Below are 18,732 nucleotides of genomic sequence, written 5' to 3' on the forward strand. Positions count from 1 at the left end.
CTTTGCTGCTGCTGCTAAGTCACTTCAGTCGTGTCCGACTCTGTGCGACCCCATAGATGGCAGCCCACCAGGCTCCACCGTCCCTGGGATTCTCCAGGCAAGAACACTGGAGTGGGTTGCCATTTCCTTCTCCAATGCCTGAAAGTGAAAAGTGAAAGTGAAGTCGCTCAGTCATGTCTGACTTGTAGCAACCCCATGGACTGCAGATTTCCTTTAGGATTGACTAATTTGATCTCCTTGCAGTCCAAGGGACTCTCAAGAGTCTTCTCCAACAGTTCAAAAGCATCAGTTCCTCGGCACTCAGCTTTCTTTATGGTCCAACTCTCACATCCATATGTGACTACGGAAAAACCATAGCTTTGACTGGACGGACATTTGTTGGCAAAGTAATGTCTCTGCATTTTAATATGCTGTCTAGGTTTGTCATAGCTTTTCTTCCAAGGAGCAAGCGTCTTTTTAATTTCATGGCTTCAGTCACCATCTGCAGTGATTTCGGAGCCCATGGCGAGGAAAAAAGCATTAGCTGCTGGGAATTTGCAGAAATTGTGGGAGGGTATTGGATAGGGGGGCCCAGGCAGCTTTTATAAGGACATGGACAAGGTGGTTGCAGCTGACATATGATTGCTGTAGTGCTGTGTAACTTGTAGAATGTTTGACAGTGATCCACCCCCCACCCCAAAATCTTCTGTGGGGGTCTATTGGTTGGGTGCTCCAGGAACTATCCTGATACTCCCCTTCCTGCCCAGCAGGAAGCTGTTTTCAATTCAGACTCCAAAAGGGAAGCAAAACTTCCCAACAAAGGGCTTGTCATTCCCTTTCTTTCATGTAATTTACACAGACCCTGAGGACACTTGTCAAAGCCAAAGAGAGCTGTGGCCTTCACAGCCCTGCCAGCACTGAGTAGGGAGTGAAGGGAGGAGAAGGAGAAGTCTTTCACGAGGTGTGAGACTTGAAGACTGCTCTGAGCAAGTACCTCAGTGAATATTAAGATTCCATTGAGTGCCCTAAAGATGCCAAGGTCTCCATGTAGCTGGATTGGGAACAGGGCAGATCCAGTCAGTGCCACACTAAATAAGCACTCTTGCTCATTCCTCAGGAAGAAAGACCCAGTTGATGGAAGAACCTGTTGTTTCTTCTTAACATCCACTTAATTACAAACTTTGAGGACAGTAGAGATCATGGGCTTTGACTGCCCAGCATCATTCTCCTTTCTTAGGTAAGAGCACCTCGATTTTCCTTTGAGGGATCACCTCCTTCCTATTCTCAGATCAGTTATGATGGAGTTGAGTCCATTCTTTGGTTCTAGGTGGAGGACACCTGACTGTGCCAGTCTGAGAAGGGCATGGTCTCAAATACAGGCCAGTTGGGACTCTGGATTTTCATTGAAACTGTTAAATGAATTCTCATTTCTTTTCCAACTGGGTTGCTAAGCCTCTGGAATGTATGTAATCCTGAGGTTGTTGGTGACCATCTTGGTACCTCAGGGGGAATTCTGAAGACAACACAGGTGAAAGCTGAGCTGCAAGATCTAGAAATGGAGACTAATGACATCTTTCGAGCACCAGAGATCTAATCATGCCTGAAGCTAGTCTTAAGTCTGGGTATCTCATTTACGTGGGTCTAGGCTGCCGGGAGAAATATCAATAATCTCAGATATGCAGATGACACCACCCTTATGGCAGAAAGTGAAGAGGAACTCAAAGGCCTCTTGATGAGGGTGAAAAAGGAGAGTGAAAAGTTTGGCTTGAAGCTCAACATTCAGAAAACGAAGATCATGGCATCTGGTCCTATCACTTCATGGGAAGTAGATGGGGAAACAGTGGAAACAGTGTCAGACTTTATTTTTTTTGGGCTCCAAAATCACTACAGATGCTGATTGCAGCCAGGAAATTAAAAGACGCTTACTCCTGGGAAGGAAAGTTATGACCAACCTAGATAGCATATTAAAAAGCAGAGACATTACTTTGCCAACCAAGGGTCCGTCTAGTCAAGGCTATGGTTTTTCCAGTGGTCACGTATGGATGTGAGAGTTGGACTGTGAAGAAAGCTGATCGCCGAAGAATTGATGCTTTTGAACTGTGGTGCTCGGAGAAGACTCTTGAGAGTCCCTTGTACTGCGAGGAGATCCAGCCAGTCCATTCTAAAGGGATCAATCCTGGGTGTTCATTGGAAGGACTGATGCTAAAGCTGAAACTACAATACTTTGGCCACCTCATGCGACGAGTTGACTCACTGGAAAAGAGTCTTGATGCTAGGAGGGATTGGGGGTAGGAGGAGACAGGGACGACCGAGAATGAGATGGCTGGATGGCATCACCGACTCTGTGGGCATGAGTTTGAGTGAACTCCGGGAGTTGGTGATGGACAGGGAGGCCTGGCTTGCTGTGATTCATGGGGTCACAAAGAGTCAGACATGACTGAGCGACTGAACTGAACTGAACTGAGGCTTCCTCCCACCCCCTTTTTTTCATTTTGAAAGTTTGATTTGGATTTTTGACACCTGCAGCTGATTGAGTCTTACTTCGTGTCATGAATTATGTGTAGTTCTCATTGTAAAGTGTGGTTTGGCTTTTCTTAACATGACCTTTTGTCTTACAGTGCTAAATTTTTAGTTTGCTCTGTGTATCAAGTAGCCCATAAGGAACCTAGCATTATCTTCTCTATATGGAAAAAACGGGAAGGAGGGAGGGAATGGGAAGGAAGATGGGATGCTGAATTTAAAGAACCCTGCAGTCCCTAGGTACCTATCTGGTCTTTCTGTTCTAAGTGCCCCTAGTGTTCTATGCTTTTTCCTTATAATACATCATCATAGTTAATAATGATATGTGCATGCAATATTTTGATTAATGTCTCTGTCTCCCTCATTGACCTGGCAGTTCTATGAGGGCAGTGATTTTACTAAATGTTATATCCCCAACAACTAGTCCATCATGTGGCATTCAGCAGATGTTTATGGAATGAATTGACATGAATAGTTACACAGATTGGACTGATGCTCCTTGATTATTGGGGTTAGGATTGTGGCAGAATTGGCAAAAGCGGGGAAAGCGGTCCCTATCCCCTTTGTATTTCCTACACTACCCACACCACCAACACACAGAATTTTTGTCTTAAATGAGATAGTTAATTTCAATTTGGTTGGGAAGCCCTTTATCAAACCTTTAGTGCTTATGTTGTTATTAGAGCATTTTATTGAGGAATTAAATAGTGTGGTGGTTGACTTAATCTGTGGAAAGCTTTGCAGAGGAGTGGGTCAGATCTGTGTGATTAACATGCAGTCTTGCTTGCTCCTTTGTTTTTATGAAATCATCTATTTAACTGGGATAGTCCACCCTCACTCAGGCTTGCCCAGAAACATGTTGGAGACTGTAAGAAGACCCAGGCAGTCAATGAGGGAGAGGTTGGGGATATTGGAGACTTGACTGTCTTAACCAGAAACAAAAGCAATAAAAGGTGGCCCTGGGAGGAGGGGACGGGTATCCTGAACCTCACTCCTTCCTCCCTCCCCTCTGGACAGGGCCCAGCAGGAGCTCCAGGGCATGGTCCCACCCCCACCTCGCCACACAAAGCCTCCCCCTCCCAGCCAAGGCTGTGGTTCTTCCCTTCCCCCAGCCTGCTTTCCCTGCGATGGGGAGTGTTTCCCAAGGCCCATGTGACTTCCACTGGCAAGTGACGACTACAGACGGTTTACCAGTCAGTAAAACTGCCAAAGGCTTTTGTGCTGTAATAATCCTTTTCCTGTTTAAAACTCGGGGGATTTTCTACTGTTGCCAGTACTTTTTCAAGTCAGCAATTACAGTGTGGATTATGTAATGGCTAGGTATTAAAAATAGAAAAGACCAGAGTTTGCATCTATTTTAACCAAATGAAAATAGAGCAGAGGGAGGGGAAAGGAGGAGAGGGAGAAGACCAGAGGAGGAGGGGGACAGAAATTACAGGACCAGAAGCAGTGAGATCTCATCACGTGACCAGACAGTCCAGCCCACAGTTTACTCTGCCCTTCTGTCTTTCTTGGCCCGGGTCCGCACTTCTATTCAAGGCCTCCTCCAGAGAGGGTACCCTGCAGAGAATTCTGAGGACTCAAGACCCTCTTGGGTATTCCTCAGCTGAGCCTTGGGGTGTTTGCCTGCCTCTGACAAGCAAAGTGACCAAGAGGGGGAGGGATTGAATTTGGTGTTCTCTTCCATCCGTGCCCCCTTCTCACCCTACCCACTCACTCCCGACCCCAAGTCCAGGACTCCTGTGTCTTGATTTCCAAGGTCTTAGAGCTCTGCTTGTTTCTTTTGTTGCAGTGTTAGCATCACAGGATGGTTTATGGAGGAGTCTTTAGCATCCCAGGTCTTTCTCAGTCCCTTGCCAAAGCCATCCCAAATAAATATATAATGTAATTGAAACCCCTGTATTCACTGTGAAAAATGAATAGACCCTACAGCCCTCCTGCTTTCCCACCCCAACTCCTCTTCCCACACTGGATTGCTACCTCTAAACCCTTCAGGTGGTGCATAGGAATTCAGAGGCTACCACTGATTTGTTCTTACGTGACTTCTCCTCGCTAATCCCCCACCCTTACCCTGAATCAGGAAATCTTTTTGTTTTCCAAGAGACCTACTGAATTACTTTAAGTACCTCTAATGGTGAAATTTTAGGTGCCAGGTGGGTCTGGAGCAAGGAGGATATTTTTGGAAGGAGGACTTCTAAGAGTCTGACAGATCACATCAAAATACACCAGGCTTTCTACTATGTCACCATTTATACAGAGGAAACCACAGAGGGAGGTTTTGAGTTAATCACTAATACATAGTCTTTGAGCCTACAAAGAGCCTATCCTGAAAGTATCCTACCTCGTAGGTCTTGGGTGGCAGGGAGTGATGGGTACTTTGAAGAAGCAGCTCACTGTTTCCAAAGAGTGAACCCAGATGTGTTTGGTGGGGTTAGGGAGAGAGACCTAAAAGTCTAGATTGTCAATAGAATCAGGTGCAGGCATTATTAGAAAGTTACTTCCTCATTATTACTTCTGTCGACTCTTGCACCTGCCCCATCACACTTCATTCTCAGAGCCTTCATCTGCACTGGGGGTGGAAGAGAGTGTCAGCAACTCAGAATAACACTGGTCCCAGCTCTACCCAACTCCACCCAGCCTGCCCAAAGTAGAGGGAGTGCAGTGAAAGGAAGAGGGATCTCATTTGTGAATTTTAGGCATCATTTCACTAGATAGGAAGGGGAACCTGGGGACCTTCCTTCAGTTCAGTTCAGTTCAGTTGCTCAGTCATGTCCTTAGGACCTTTCAAATCATAATACCAACCTGGACTGGGAAATGTCCGTGGGTTGGCAGGTTTTTTGTTAGTTTTTAGGTCTTTGATTCTGGATTCCTGTTCACATTCTCACCAGAGTCTGACTTTGGTAAGGACTGCCAAACATCTGATATGATCCAGATTTTAATTCTTCCAACCCACTATGTCCATTAATGCCCTTGAACCTGCCTGATCAAGTTCCTGGCCTTGGGTGTGGTCAGGGTCAGTGCTGCATCAGTCATCTGTTATCTGGACGGGCTGGTCACTCCAGACCAGGCAGTCAGCAGAAGTTGGAGGTCACAGTGAGTATCTGCCTTCCACATCCCATCCCACTCCTGAGACTTTGGCAAGGTAAGGAGTCCACTGAAGCACCTGCCTTAGGGGCTGCCAGGGGCTCAAGTCAGGGCAGGACTAAATCATTAGCAGAGTTCACAAAGGAGCCCTTTCTGCCTAAACTCAACTCTGTGCTGTGTCCTTCTCCCCATTCCCACCCCCATGGATAAGACCATAATGAGACATCGTAACTTGGCCACAGTACCTCCCCCATCACACTTCATTCTTATAGCCTTCATCTGCACTGGGGGTGGAAGAGAGTGTCAGCAACTCAGAATAACTGGTCCCAGCTAGTTGGGTACACTAGTCGTCCCTATCCTTTTTCTGAAGGGGTCACCTTTTCTCTCATTAAAATATCCAAGGTATTTTCACCCCTCCACACACAAACACACAGACATGTGTGCACACATAGAGGGGGTGCTTCTAGTGTCTGTTGCTTAAGATAGTACTAGTAGTCACAAGCTGGTATGGACTGGGTAACACTTCAATTCAGTCGCTCAGTCATGTTCGACTCTTTGTGACCCCATGGACTGCAGCACGCCAGGCTCCCCTGTCTATAAGCAGCTCCCGGAGCTTGCTCAGACTCAACGTCCATTGAGTCGGTCATGCTATCCAACCATCTCATCCTCTGTTGTCCCCTTCTCCTGCCTTCAGCCTTTCCCAGCATCAGTGTCTTTTCCAGTGAGTCAGTTCTTTGCATCAGGTGGTCAAAGTATTGGAGCTTCAGCTTTAGTCCTTCCAATGAATATTCAGGACTGATTTCCTTTAGGATTGACTGGTTTGATCTTGCTATCCAAGGGACTCTCAAGAGTCTTCTCCAACACCACAGTTCAGAAACATCAATTCTTCAGTGCTCAGCCTTCTTTATGGTCCAGCTCTCACATCCATACATGACTACTGGAAAAACCATAGCTTTTGATTATACGGACCTTTGTTGGCAAAGTAATGTCTCTGCTTTTTAATATGCTGTCTAGGTTTGTCATAGCTTTTCTTCCAAGGAGCAAGTTTCATGGCTGCAGTCACAAGCCAGGGTCAACGTTTAAATAGATTTAATTTTTATTTATCTGGCTGCATTGACAGATTTGAGACACAGTAGTGCTTCTGTAACATGGGACATTCATATGAGCCACAGAGCAAGGTGTAAATGGTAGATCTCTTGCAGTAACTTCCATGACCAGGGTCAGAGCTCAGCAGCTATCTCCCTTTACCTCACATAGTGCCACACCCCTCAGACCTCTTCTTGGTCTGATTCTGACGTCAGATTCAGAAATAAGTTTGGGAAATGAGCCAAGACAGGCTGAGGGTTTGGTCTCAGGACTCCACCTGTTTGTCACAACTCCTCTGGCTGGGAGTGAGGAGAGGTGGTGTAGCACCTGATATGACTGCAGCCACACCTTGAGCTACTCTGTCACCCAGCAGGGTATGGGGTTGGGGGGAGGGAGGCAAGAGAGGGAGGAAGAGGGGGAGGAAGGAGAGAGGGAGAAGGGACGGGAGGGAAGGGGCCTGGATCCAGGGCCTTGAAGCTGGGCAGAGCCAGATTGACAGGGATGTCTCTGTTTCCACCAGGACTGAGACTCTGTTTCCTTCTGGAACTGAGATTCAAGTGTTTGACGTGCTAGGTTTGGGAAAGTCAGCAGGGATGTGCTGGCAGCCACCTTCGGCCTTGGGATAATCTGAATCCAGGCTAACCAGGGTTGCTAAACATAGAGCCATGCTAGCCCCTCCTCTGTACCCTCTTTCCTTCCAACCAGACAGACAGGCCTAGGCTCCAAAAGCTCTTGTTTTGTCACAAAAGGAAAGATGAGGAACAACTCACTAGCACTCTGCCCTGAGGGGTTTGCATTTTTATTTTTTTAAGTTTTTATTTAATTATCTGGCTGCACTGGGTCTTCGTTGTGGTGTGTGGGATCAAGTTCCCTGACCAGGGATCAAACCCAGGGCCCCTGCATTGGGAGCATGGAGTCTTAGCCACTGGACCACCAGGAAAGTCCCAGGGGTTTGCATTTTAAAAAGACACTTTCAGAATATTATTACTATTAGTATCACTAAAAATGTTAACTTCTCCTCTAGTCAGTTTTGGTCATTTAAAATTTTTTATAAAAAGTAAAAAAAAAAACCCTTAAAGCTATTAGCATAAAATTTCCATATATACTGTATTTAATCTTCTTTCTTCATTCCCATAATTTTTTTTTTTTTGGCCACAGTGTGCCCCGTATGGGGTCTTAGTTTCTCACCCAGGGATGGAACTCACACCCCCTGCAGTGGAAGCATGACATCTTAACCACTGGACTGCCAGGGAAGTCCTTTTGTTTACGATTAGTTTTGTTCGAGGTCTATTTTCTAATAACCAGCTTTTGTGTTATCTCTATTTTTTTGTCTTCTATTTCATTGTTTTACTTTTTAATCAGTTTTAAACTAGTTTTGTAGTTGAAAAATAATACAAAGGATCATTTTCATCTTATTAAAAAGGCCAGTTACCCAAAAGAATGGACAAAAGATTAAAAAAGAATTCTATGTGACTTATAGGAAAAGACCTTACTTACAGGTAAAATAATGCATCTTAATGGTGGACCTCTGGGCTTGAGTGGGGATGGGAGACATCTTAGAGTGAGTGTCCCGTGGAGGGAAACCTGGATTGCAGCCTGGCGGCGGCTGCTCCCACCTGTGATTTAGTTACTGGTATTAGTCAAGGTACAGCCCTCTGCTTCCTCCCTGGTAAATCGTGACTAATAAAAAATGGCCCCACCTGTCTTAATCATTCGCTGTATCAATTCAGATTCTGAGTGTCAGGGAGATAAAACACATGAACTTGCTGTCTTCGCTCTGTCCCCAGTCTGTCTGCTACTGCAGGTGGCATGGAGGGGTTGTGGGTGAACCCGGCCTCGCCTGGGAGGACTGCCTTACCAGGCTCTGGTGTGTAGCCTTAAAGGAACATTATATTGAAGGGAAGGAAAGTATCTTATTCTCTCTTTAGCTTTTGCCTGCTTCCTTATCTCTTCTTCAGCTAGGTTTTGTTATTGATTTTATTTTTAGGTGTTTTATAACTCTTTTTCCGTGGAGAAGTGAGTAGCAGGGGTAGGTGTGCTGGAAACAAGCCCAAAGAACTGGGAGTCAGGAACCAGGTGGTCTGTATCTGCAGTTCTCAAATGTTTTGGTCTTGGGACCCTTTTTATGCTCTTCAAAATTATTGAGGACTTTAAATACTTTTGTTTATGTGGATTGTAACTACAGATATTTACCATAGTACAAATATGAAAAAAATTATTAAAAACTGAGGCTTTAAAATTAGTTGTTTATTATTTTAAAATAACAGTAACAAATCTTTTACATGTTAACATACTTCTTATAAAAATATATTTTCTAAAAGAAAAAAGAACAGTTGTATTGTTTTATAGTTTTGCAAATCTCTCTCTTTTTTTTTTTTTCCCCCAGGCTGCTCCATGTAGTATGTGGGATCTTAGTTTCTAGACCAGGGGTCGAACCCACACCCCCTTCATTGGAAGCATGGATCACAGGACCATCAAGGAAGTCCCAGCAAATCTATTTAACGAATAGCCTAATAGAAGACAGCTGGATTCTCATGCCTGCTTTTGTATTCAGTGATATATTGCTTTCCTTGAAGTAGATGAATGAAATTCAACTTAATATAGATTTGTATTTGGAAAAAGTAAAAGTATTTTAAGAGCCTTTTCAGATATTTGTGGGTATCTTTTTATTCGAAGTCATAATATTTTGATAAAGACCTTTATTTGCTTTACACAGCAGTAAAAATTATATTTTATACATTGTGTGTGTGTGGGCTCAGTCATTAACTGATGGCCAACTCTTTTGTGACCCCCTGGACTGTAGTCTGCCAGGTTCCTCCGCCCATGTAATTTTCCAGGCAAGAATACTGGAGTGGGTTGCTATTTCCTACTCTGTGGATATCATTTTTGATATGTCACCAGAATTGGACAGGTGGCATATTCTGAAAGGTTAGTTGCAGTGTGAGATCTGAAACCATATCAGTGAATTTCTCATACTCAGTTATATTAGGGCTTCCTTGTGGCTCAGCAGTAAAGTATCCGTCTGCAGTGCAGGAGGCATAAGTTCGATCCCTGGGTCAGGAGGATGCCTTGGAGAAGGAAATGACAATCCACTCCACTGTTTTTGCCTGGAAAATCCCATGGACAGAGGAGCCTGGCAGGCTACAGTTCATAGGGTCGCAAAGAGTCAGATACTTCTTAATGACTAAACAGCAACTATATTAAAGTCTGTTGGTCTGTCTTGTGCATTGAATGGGTCTTTTATTCATGCCTGATTTTCTAACATCGTGCGTTGGTCATTGGAAAATAATGGCTCAGTGATTTATGCAAATCTTCCAAATGTAGACACATTTTAGTTTGTAATACCACATTTGTTATTATTGCCACTAATTTCATCACCAAGTCTAGATATTGGGAAGCTGTCAAGGTCATTCTGTCAATAGTTTTCACTTGACAGCTCAAATTTTATCGGCAAAAAATACTAGAGGTTTCTTGATTTGACAGGCTCACTTCATTCATTTTTGAGAACACGTCTTCCAGTACCCAAGTCTGAATTATCAAAGTTTGTCAATTGTTCTTTCTAATAAAAATGATGTGCCCCCCCAAAAACAGGTAGTTTAGCTCTCCATGCAAACAATAACATAAATGCATTCAGTACTTCAGCACAAGTGATCTGTGCACAGGCTCATAACAAGATGTGTGCTCATGGGTCATGTTTTAATAAGATTAATAATTATTTCTCCACTGTAGACTTTCTTAGGTGAAGTTGACCTTTTTATTAAAACAAGTGCTTGGGAATGAAGAAGATGACTGTTGATTTGTGTTAAGGCCCCAGCAGTTTTATCTCCTGTTGCTTTTGTGTTAGTAAAAATGTCAACACAGTGAACACTGCACAAAAGTCTTGTTATTATTAAAAAAGAAAAAGTCTTGGTATTATTATGGACTCCCCCTGCGCCCCCTGCCCCCCAACCCTCAGGAGTCCAGAGATCATAATACAACAGCCATTGACCTGTGTGATCATGGGCAGTGATGGCTTGTGGGCTCCAGCACCTCAGTCAGCCTTCCTGGGTATGTTTCTTCAACTGCATGAGGGGCCTGATTGGGTACTTAGTTTCTCCATACTGTTGGACCCTATTTGCTAGTCCTTGGAGCCGCTTCTCCCCCAGCAGCTGTGCTGCAACTCTCTCTCCTCTCTCCCTCTCTCATGTCTGACTTCCTCTCCATAGCGCCCCCTCAGCCCACCTCTTAAATAGGTGGGTGTCTTGTTTCATGTGCTCCTTCACTCCCTGGGTGATCTTATCCCTTCCCTGGTCTTTAACCGTCACCTGCAGGCTGTCAGCTTCCAAATCTCTATAGTCCAGCTGTCTGCCCTGGGCTCCAGTTCTATGATTCCAGCTTCCCTTGGTACCTGTTCACCAGTGTGCTTATAGGCATGTCACTGGCAGATTTCATCATTTTCCTCCACACATTGCCTTCTCTTCCAGAATAGCCAGTCTTGGTTAATCCTTCGTCCACCTAACCACTTAACCAGGAGCTCTTCCCCCATTATCCAGTTCCCTTGCTTCTATCTTCTAATCACCCAGGCCTATTGGTTCTGCTCCCTAAAAATTTCCACAGTCACTTCCTGCTCTCCAGTTCTTCCACTACTGCCTTGGACAGGCCCTCATCATTTCTTTTGCAAGAACCCTCTCCCTGGTCCCCTGTCCTCCGTTTCAAACCCATACTCCACCTTAGGCTGGAAACCATACAAGTTTTTGTTTTCCCATTAAATTCATATTGTGTACACACATGTCAGGCATTGTGCCGGATCCTGGGGATACAACATAGAAAAGACAAGGCACAATCCATTGCCTTCAGCATACCGTGAGTGTATGAGGGGAGAGAAAAAAATAGAGGACTCAGGAAAGCATGACACTGTTCAGAGATTGGGGGGTGCTTGGGAACCTCTAGAAGCTTTAATTGAGGGTTGGCTAAGTTCAAGGGGTGGCCAAAGAGCAACTTCCTGGAGGAAGGAACACTCAGACTGCTCAACTGGGTGGGAGTTCGCTAGGAGTGGTGGGAGTGTGGTGGTGGAAAGCTTTCTAGTGACTTGATCATCCCGTTTCCCTGCTTAAAGTGCCCTTCTGAGCGTCACCACTGCCTGTAGGATAAAGTTCAAATTCCTTACCATGGAACACAAACTCTGTGGCCTCGTAACCATTACCCTGTATTCACCCCGAGCGGCTTTCAGTTCCCCTAAACCCCGGCTCACTCCCTCACAGTTCCTGGCCTTTGCATACAGGATTCCTCACATCCTCCACCCTTCCCACCCACTCTGAGCTACCTGTGTCAGCTGACTCAGGAGACCTTCCCTGACCTCTCCCGTATAGACACTGTGGCTCCATCGCCTGTGCTCCCCACCTGTGCACACACCTGGACTCGTGTTCATTTATCACGTCATTTGAGCCCAGCCGAATGTCTCTGACCCATGCTCCTACTTGCCAGTGCGAGAGCCTAGGTCCTGTCTGGTTCCTACTCGCTCACCCCATGATCATTTTGTGGATCCTCAGGGTGTGTGTCTCCCATGTGCTGATGGATAAGGTTAGCTTAACGCCCTACCCCCACTCCCACTATCTTTTCCCTTTGTCTGGCTCTGCAACCTCCCTTTGCCCCTGCCACACCCCATGGAGCTATCAGATCTACTTGACATTACCACACCCATCGGGCACACTGCACCTGCTAAGAGCCATTGACAGTCCTGTTGGCATGAAGTCAGCCAGCTCTCTCATATCAGAGCAGGGCCATGGGGCTTCTGGTACCCCTGCTGCCTTACAGAGCCATCAGTTTCAGCTCCACAGATACATCTAAATCACAACTACCATCCTAGCTTAGAATTACCTCCTCCATTCCACAGAGCAAAGCTTTTGTCTCTGGGTCAGCTCATTGTACCTATCTCCTCCTTCCTTTAGAAAGAGTTATTTCCCAACAGGCGCCTCAATCCATCATGCAAATAGCTTCCCAAGGCACCAGTGGGCCAGACAGGTGTCACCTTCATCACCTTCCATCCCCAGCCTCAAGGTAAAAAAATGTATGGATATTATTTATTTAAAATAATAGATTATATAAACAGTACTGAATATAGCTTAATCACTACAAATCCAAGCAGCTTAGAGATTCATAGTATAATACTGCTAAAGCTCCTTTTCCATCCCTACCCCTGTCTTAAAGTTTACATTCCTGGTAGGTACTGGTAGGTTAATTATCTGCTGGAAATGTTCAGACTTTCTGCTTTGCATTTACACATATGTGTGGCTTGCATAAAACTTGAGAAAGGAATCTTTTTTCCTCCCTGGATTTTCCCCCTTTCCACTCTCACATTCATGGAGCTGATTTCCTCTTGAGTCAGCTGTCCAGATTAGAAAAAGGAATCATCCCTCGGTTGTCTCTAGCTTTTGTGTGTCAAATAGCTTACACACTTAGGGAAACTTTAGGATGTGTAGAGTAGCTCAGGGAAGAAAAAGGATTCTCTTCCTCAAGATGAATGCTTTGGTTAGAAACAAGATGGAAGAATGATTTCACCTTAGTGGCAAGATCCCAACTCTTTGCAGCCTTACCCTCTGCAGACCAGATGGGGGCAGGAGACATAGGGGAGACAGATCTGAGGTGTCCGGAGCCCTGCCCCGCCTTCTAGCTGCTCACCTGGGCAGGCAGGAGTGAGGTCCCAGCGAGTGATGGTCTCATGGCAGGCCAAACTGGGGGGACACAGTCAGCCTAGTCCAAGAGTCCTGGCTGCCCATAGCGGCCCAGAGCAACAGAGGTTACTCGATCTGGCCTCAACCCGCTTCACAGCTGCCTCTAGTGTCCCATGTCTGGCACTTCTCAGTGTTCAAACTTACCTAGCATTAAGCTTCCTGTTGGCAGGACGAAAACACCATAAACACTGTTGAGTTATAGAAACTAAAGTTTGATTTCTTGTACATCTGAATTTGTGAACTAAGATTTGTTCCTGTGGCTTGTACCATTCATATTTTGCCATTTGTGAAGATGATTTCACAATATATCTTGAAAATATTTCCACAGAAGTAGATACATATTTATCCTTTCTTTAAAAAATAAAAAACTATTACTTTTTTAAAAATACAGGCTCATAGTAGGAAATTCTAACAATACTGCAGGAGAAAGCAAAAATTCCCCAGTCATCTATTCCCACTCCCTAGATATAACTACTGCTAACAGCTTCTTGAGTGTTCTAGAAATTTCCCATGAAGATAAAGACTTGTCCATTTCTATATAGCTCTTTTTCTATACAAATAATCTCAAGCTACAGAAACTTATCTGCAATTCTTTTGATTCTTTATTTAACAATTTGACCTTTATCGTTAAATGTTATATTATATAAATAGATACAGTTCAACTTTCTTTCAGTAATGCCCAGTATTCCTAGAATGGATGTGCCACATGTTTTTAACCAGTTGATTCATAAATTTTCAGATTTTTAGCTATTACTAATCAAGGGCACGATGAATATCACAATAGCTAGTATTTGTTGATCACAGATAGTGTTCTTAGCATACGGGAAGTCAACCCTTATAACAGCCCATTGAGGTATAGGCCCTGTTATTGCCCCTGCTTCACAAATAAAGGGACTAAGCCACAAAAGAGGTCACTAACTTTCTCTTGGTCACATATCTGGTGGTGCTATGTCTGGAATTCGAACCAGGCATCAGGTCCCAAGCCTAAACTTAAGTATACCACAGCTCCATGTGAATGCGGTACACCTGTGCTAGTATCTCCATAGATGGGCTTGTAGAAGTTGCAAGTGCTGGGTCAAAATAAATGCACAATAAACTTCAACAGTGCTAAGTGGTTAGAAGCCTATTTTATGAAGAGAGCAATGTGCTTCTTTTCAGAATCAAGTGCAGAGGCCACTTGTTTCCTGAGAAGAGAAAGGGCTACACCTCTTGTTCCCAGATACTTCACTAGGGAAGGGTGTTTTCTCTGCCGTGGTGAGGGCTTCAGTTCTGCCTCCTAATCTGGCCTTCTCTCTGGGCTAGACTATGCTCCCAGGAGCCTTGGTAGCCATGTCTGTGCCTTTTAACTAAGGCCACAGCCACAGGCTGCCAGAGAAGTCAGCCCCTGGACTCCTTTCCTCCCTGTGCCCCCTTCATCTCTCAAGGGGGAGGGTACCTCCCTGCTAGGAGATGGCCCAGACTCCAGCTTCCTGTTTATCTGAAAGAAGAGAAGAGGGTAACCATCTAGAGAAACAAGTTGGCCACTGTTTACTTCCCCACCTGAAGCTCCTACATCTGACTACAAGAGGCGTCAACGAGGGGCTTCCAGGTCTGGATCCACACTGGACCTGCACAGAAGTGTGAGACCAGAGTACGTGGTATGGCTTTTCTTTGGCAGTGGTTTTTATAGGACTGTGTCATGAATGTTTAGTCACTCAGTCATGTCTGACTCTGCAACACCATGGACTGTAGCCCACCAGGCTCCTCTGTCCATGGGATTTCCCAGGCAAGAATACTGGAGTGGATTGCCATTTCCTACTCCAGGGGATCTTCCTGACCCAGGGATTGAACCTGAGTCTCCAGCATTGCAGGTGGATTCTTTACCGCCGAGCCACCAGGGAAGCCCTAGGACTATGTCAGTGGTTCTCAAATGGGGGCCATTTTGCCCTCACCGGCACCAGCAGGGGATATTTGCCAATGTTTGGGGATGTTTTTCATTGTCACAACTTGGTGAGGGGGTGAGGTGGGGTGTGCTGCTGGCATCCAGTGGATAGAGAGAGGCCACGGATGCTGCTAAACATCCTCTCAATGAAGGCACAGGACAGCTGTTCATGACAAAGAGTTATCCAGCCTAAAATGTCAGCAGTGTTGAGGTGAGAAATCCTGGGCTACGGAAGGGCAGACGGTGCCCAGCACATGGCTGTCACCATGACATTATCAGTGGCAAACACTTAACATCGTGTTCACCTGTAGCTTGCCACTGTTTTAAAGTGGTTTATACCCATGAACTCATTTAATCCCCACAAGTCTATGAAACAAGTTCCACTGTTATCGCCCCATTTACAGATGAGGAACTGAGGCACGGGGCTGTAAACTACTAGCTCAAGGTTCCCATGGTGGCATCTAAGCTTGGCCTCTCACAAGTGCTCATGGCAAGTGCTCCAGGACTTTCCTTCTCTCTCTGCTTCTTCCAGAACCTTGGGAGCACCAGGGATTGTTTATATCTGTACAAAGAGAAGAAAAGCAGTCAACTGGTCATCTCTTTGACTCTGACACCTCTGTTTCCAATGGCATTTGTATTTTTTTTCTCCAGAGAATTTAACTGAAATGAGTACTGAGGGCAGAAATTATGGACAACCTTGAAAATTTCCTTGTTGAGTTTACGCGAAAAAAATTCCTCATGTCACTCCTCCAGCGGTCTCTTAGGACTCTTTCAACCTCTGGGCTTACTGCTTGGGAAGGCTGAACTGCTTGGGAAGTAGATTTGCTTAAACACGAGAGCAAACTTTATCATCTAGGAGGACAAGGAGGAGCTGGTGAGTCAGGTTAGGGACACTAGGGACGCTGGGCTATTCTGACGAGGCCCATAGTTTGGATAAAGGGGGTGCTTATCCAGACGAGGCCTCCAACGGCCAAGAAGGGAAGCTGTAAATAGGATGAGGATGGCGGAAGGAGTGGGAAGGGATCTGTTGGATCAAAGCCAACTTTTCACCATAGGGAATACTTATTAATTATAGGATGCCACAGGATTGGCTATGCCTCTGAGTGTGGGAGCAGTAACCTTTGCTTTAAACAAACAGCCCCGTCACTCAACAGTAATTAGCAGCAACAATAGGCATCTTCACAAGACCAGATTGACAGGTGGCCCACAACACACAGCCTCAAGCCTGGCCGGGAACTGGGCTTGGATGCTACACCTGTGGAGCCAGTCAGGCCATGCTTGAGCAGCCCAAGAGGTACTGACACAGAAATGACATATTCATCCTTGGGCTGTTTGCTGGAAACTTGCTATGTACTAGGTACTGAGAAGGGGCCTCCCTCGTGGCTTGGACGGTAAGGAATGTGCCTGCCTTGTGGAAGACCCAGGTTTGATCCCTGGCCCAAGAAGACCCCCTGGAGAAAGGAACAGCTACCCATTCCAGTATTCTTGCTGGAAAATTCCATGGACAGAGAGGAGCCTGGTGGGCTACAGTCTGTGGGGTCGCAAAGAGTCCGACATGACTGAGCGACTGACAGTCCCACACTTTTTCTTTCAGGCACTGAGAAGAACACAGAAGAAATGTAAGACACAGACCGTACCCACAGTCAAGAGAACTGAGTAGACAGCATTAAGTTCGAGAAGTTGTAATAGCACAGAAATATACAGCGTTGTCCCTCCATGTCCAGGCCTTGGTTCCAGGAGCTCTCCCCTCATCCCTGGAGTTACCAAAATTCATGGATGCTCAAGTCCCCTGTATAAAATGGTGTAGTATTTGTGTGTAACCTATGCACATCTTCCCACATCCTTTTTTTTTTTTTTTGGCCACGCTGCGTGGCTTGTGAGATCTTAGTTCCCCAAGTAGGAATTGAACCCAGGCCTCGACAGTGAAAACACGGAGTCCTAACCAGTGGACCTCCAGGAATTCCAGTATGCTTTAAAGCATCTCTAGAGTACTTACAGTAACTAATACAATGGAAATACTATGTAAATAGTTGTAAGTTGTAAGCTGTAAGCACTTACAGTGTATGTGCTGTGTAAATGAGTGCCAGTGAGAGGACAATTTCAAGTTTTGATTTTTATGGATTTTGTTCCCCCCCTGAATATTTTCAATCCTTGGCTTGTTGGATTTGCAGATAAGGAGGGCTGTATATTACATATATGGGCCCTCAGAGCCAAATGGGAATTCTAGACCAGGTGACGGGAGAGGTCTGTATCACACCGGTGTGTTTCTTGTAAAAGAAGTAGGAAACACAAAGAAGAAAATAAATCATAATTAATAATGCTTGTCAGAGATATATGTTGTAAGCTATTTTGGTTATATCCTTTAAGATCTGTGTACATACATGGGTGTAAATACACATTACAGATCCCGTTACACAAGCGGGTTCATGCACTCATATGTTACATACTGTTCTGGGACTTACTTTTTATACTCCGCAGTACATTGCTGACAGTTTTCCTTGTCAATAAATTAATGACTCTGTCATTTCACTATATACCTACCACGATTTAACCAATTCCTTATTATTGTCCCTGAGGTGGCCTATATATGATACTGACTCTGTGCGTGTCCTTGAGGTTATAGTCTTTAAATAGAATTGTTGGATCAAAGGATATGCACACTTTCAGTGATTTTGATACATTGCCCAGTTGCCTTTCAGAAAGTTTATATCAACTTAGGCTCTGTAGTCCTGTGAGACTATCTCTTTCACTACATCTTTCCGAACATTAGATATTATTTTTTTTAGTTGCAGATTTGACAAGCAAAAATAGTGTTTCATTGTTACTGTTTATTTTTACTTATTATTATTATTTTATTACTTGGACTTTGTTTTGGACTTTTTTTTTACAGGCCAGTTAGTCATTGGTGATTCTCTTGACAAATTGTTTGATTATATACTCAATCTAGTTTTCTATCGGTATATTCTTTTTTTAAATTTCATTTGTATTTTATTATTTAGTGTTACTAGGGGCTTCCCTGGTGGCTCAAATGATAAAGAATCTGCCTGCAATGCCAGAGACCTGGGTTCGATCCCTGGGTCAAGAAGATCCCCTGGAGAAGGGAATGGCGACCCACTCCCAGTACTCTTGCCTGGAGAATTCCATGGACAGGGGAGCCTGGTGGGCTACAGTCCATGGGGTCGCATTTTAAAAAAAATTTTAATGTGGTTTATTCTTTCTGTCTTATTGATTGAAAAGAGTACTCAATGTATATTCAGACTATTAACTCTTTGTCTATTTTATATTACAAATATTTTATCCTAGATCGTCATTTGCCATTTAGTTTTGTTCACTATTTAAGCATTTGTAAAACTAAAATGCCCATGCAATCGAGGTAGTCTGTATAGGATTTCCAAGCCACTAGGTGGAGGTGGCCAAGGCTGGGAGCAGGGA

At 44.7% G+C, this 18,732-nt stretch overlaps 1 long non-coding RNA gene across 8 annotated transcripts in view; it reads left to right on the forward strand.

Moving 5' to 3' along the window:
* The window catches only part of LOC129539197 (uncharacterized), a 60,933-nt gene extending 51,529 nt beyond the window's left edge, over positions 1-9,404 (forward strand). For 7 of the 8 annotated variants that reach the window (XR_008682414.2, XR_016038561.1, XR_016038560.1 and 4 more), the window contains one exon: positions 9,056-9,404. This is a non-coding gene — a long non-coding RNA (uncharacterized LOC129539197). Of the gene's footprint in view, positions 1-1,096; positions 1,217-9,055 lie in introns of all 8 variants that reach the window. The other variant, XR_016038559.1, reaches the window with a different exon arrangement.
* The last annotated feature ends 9,328 nt before the right edge of the window (positions 9,405-18,732 follow it).

Source organism: Moschus berezovskii, chromosome 11 (genome assembly GCF_049115385.1).
Source record: "Moschus berezovskii isolate FMDL1 chromosome 11, NW_MosBer_1.0, whole genome shotgun sequence".
In the NCBI taxonomy this organism is placed as follows: Eukaryota; Metazoa; Chordata; class Mammalia; order Artiodactyla; family Moschidae; genus Moschus; species Moschus berezovskii.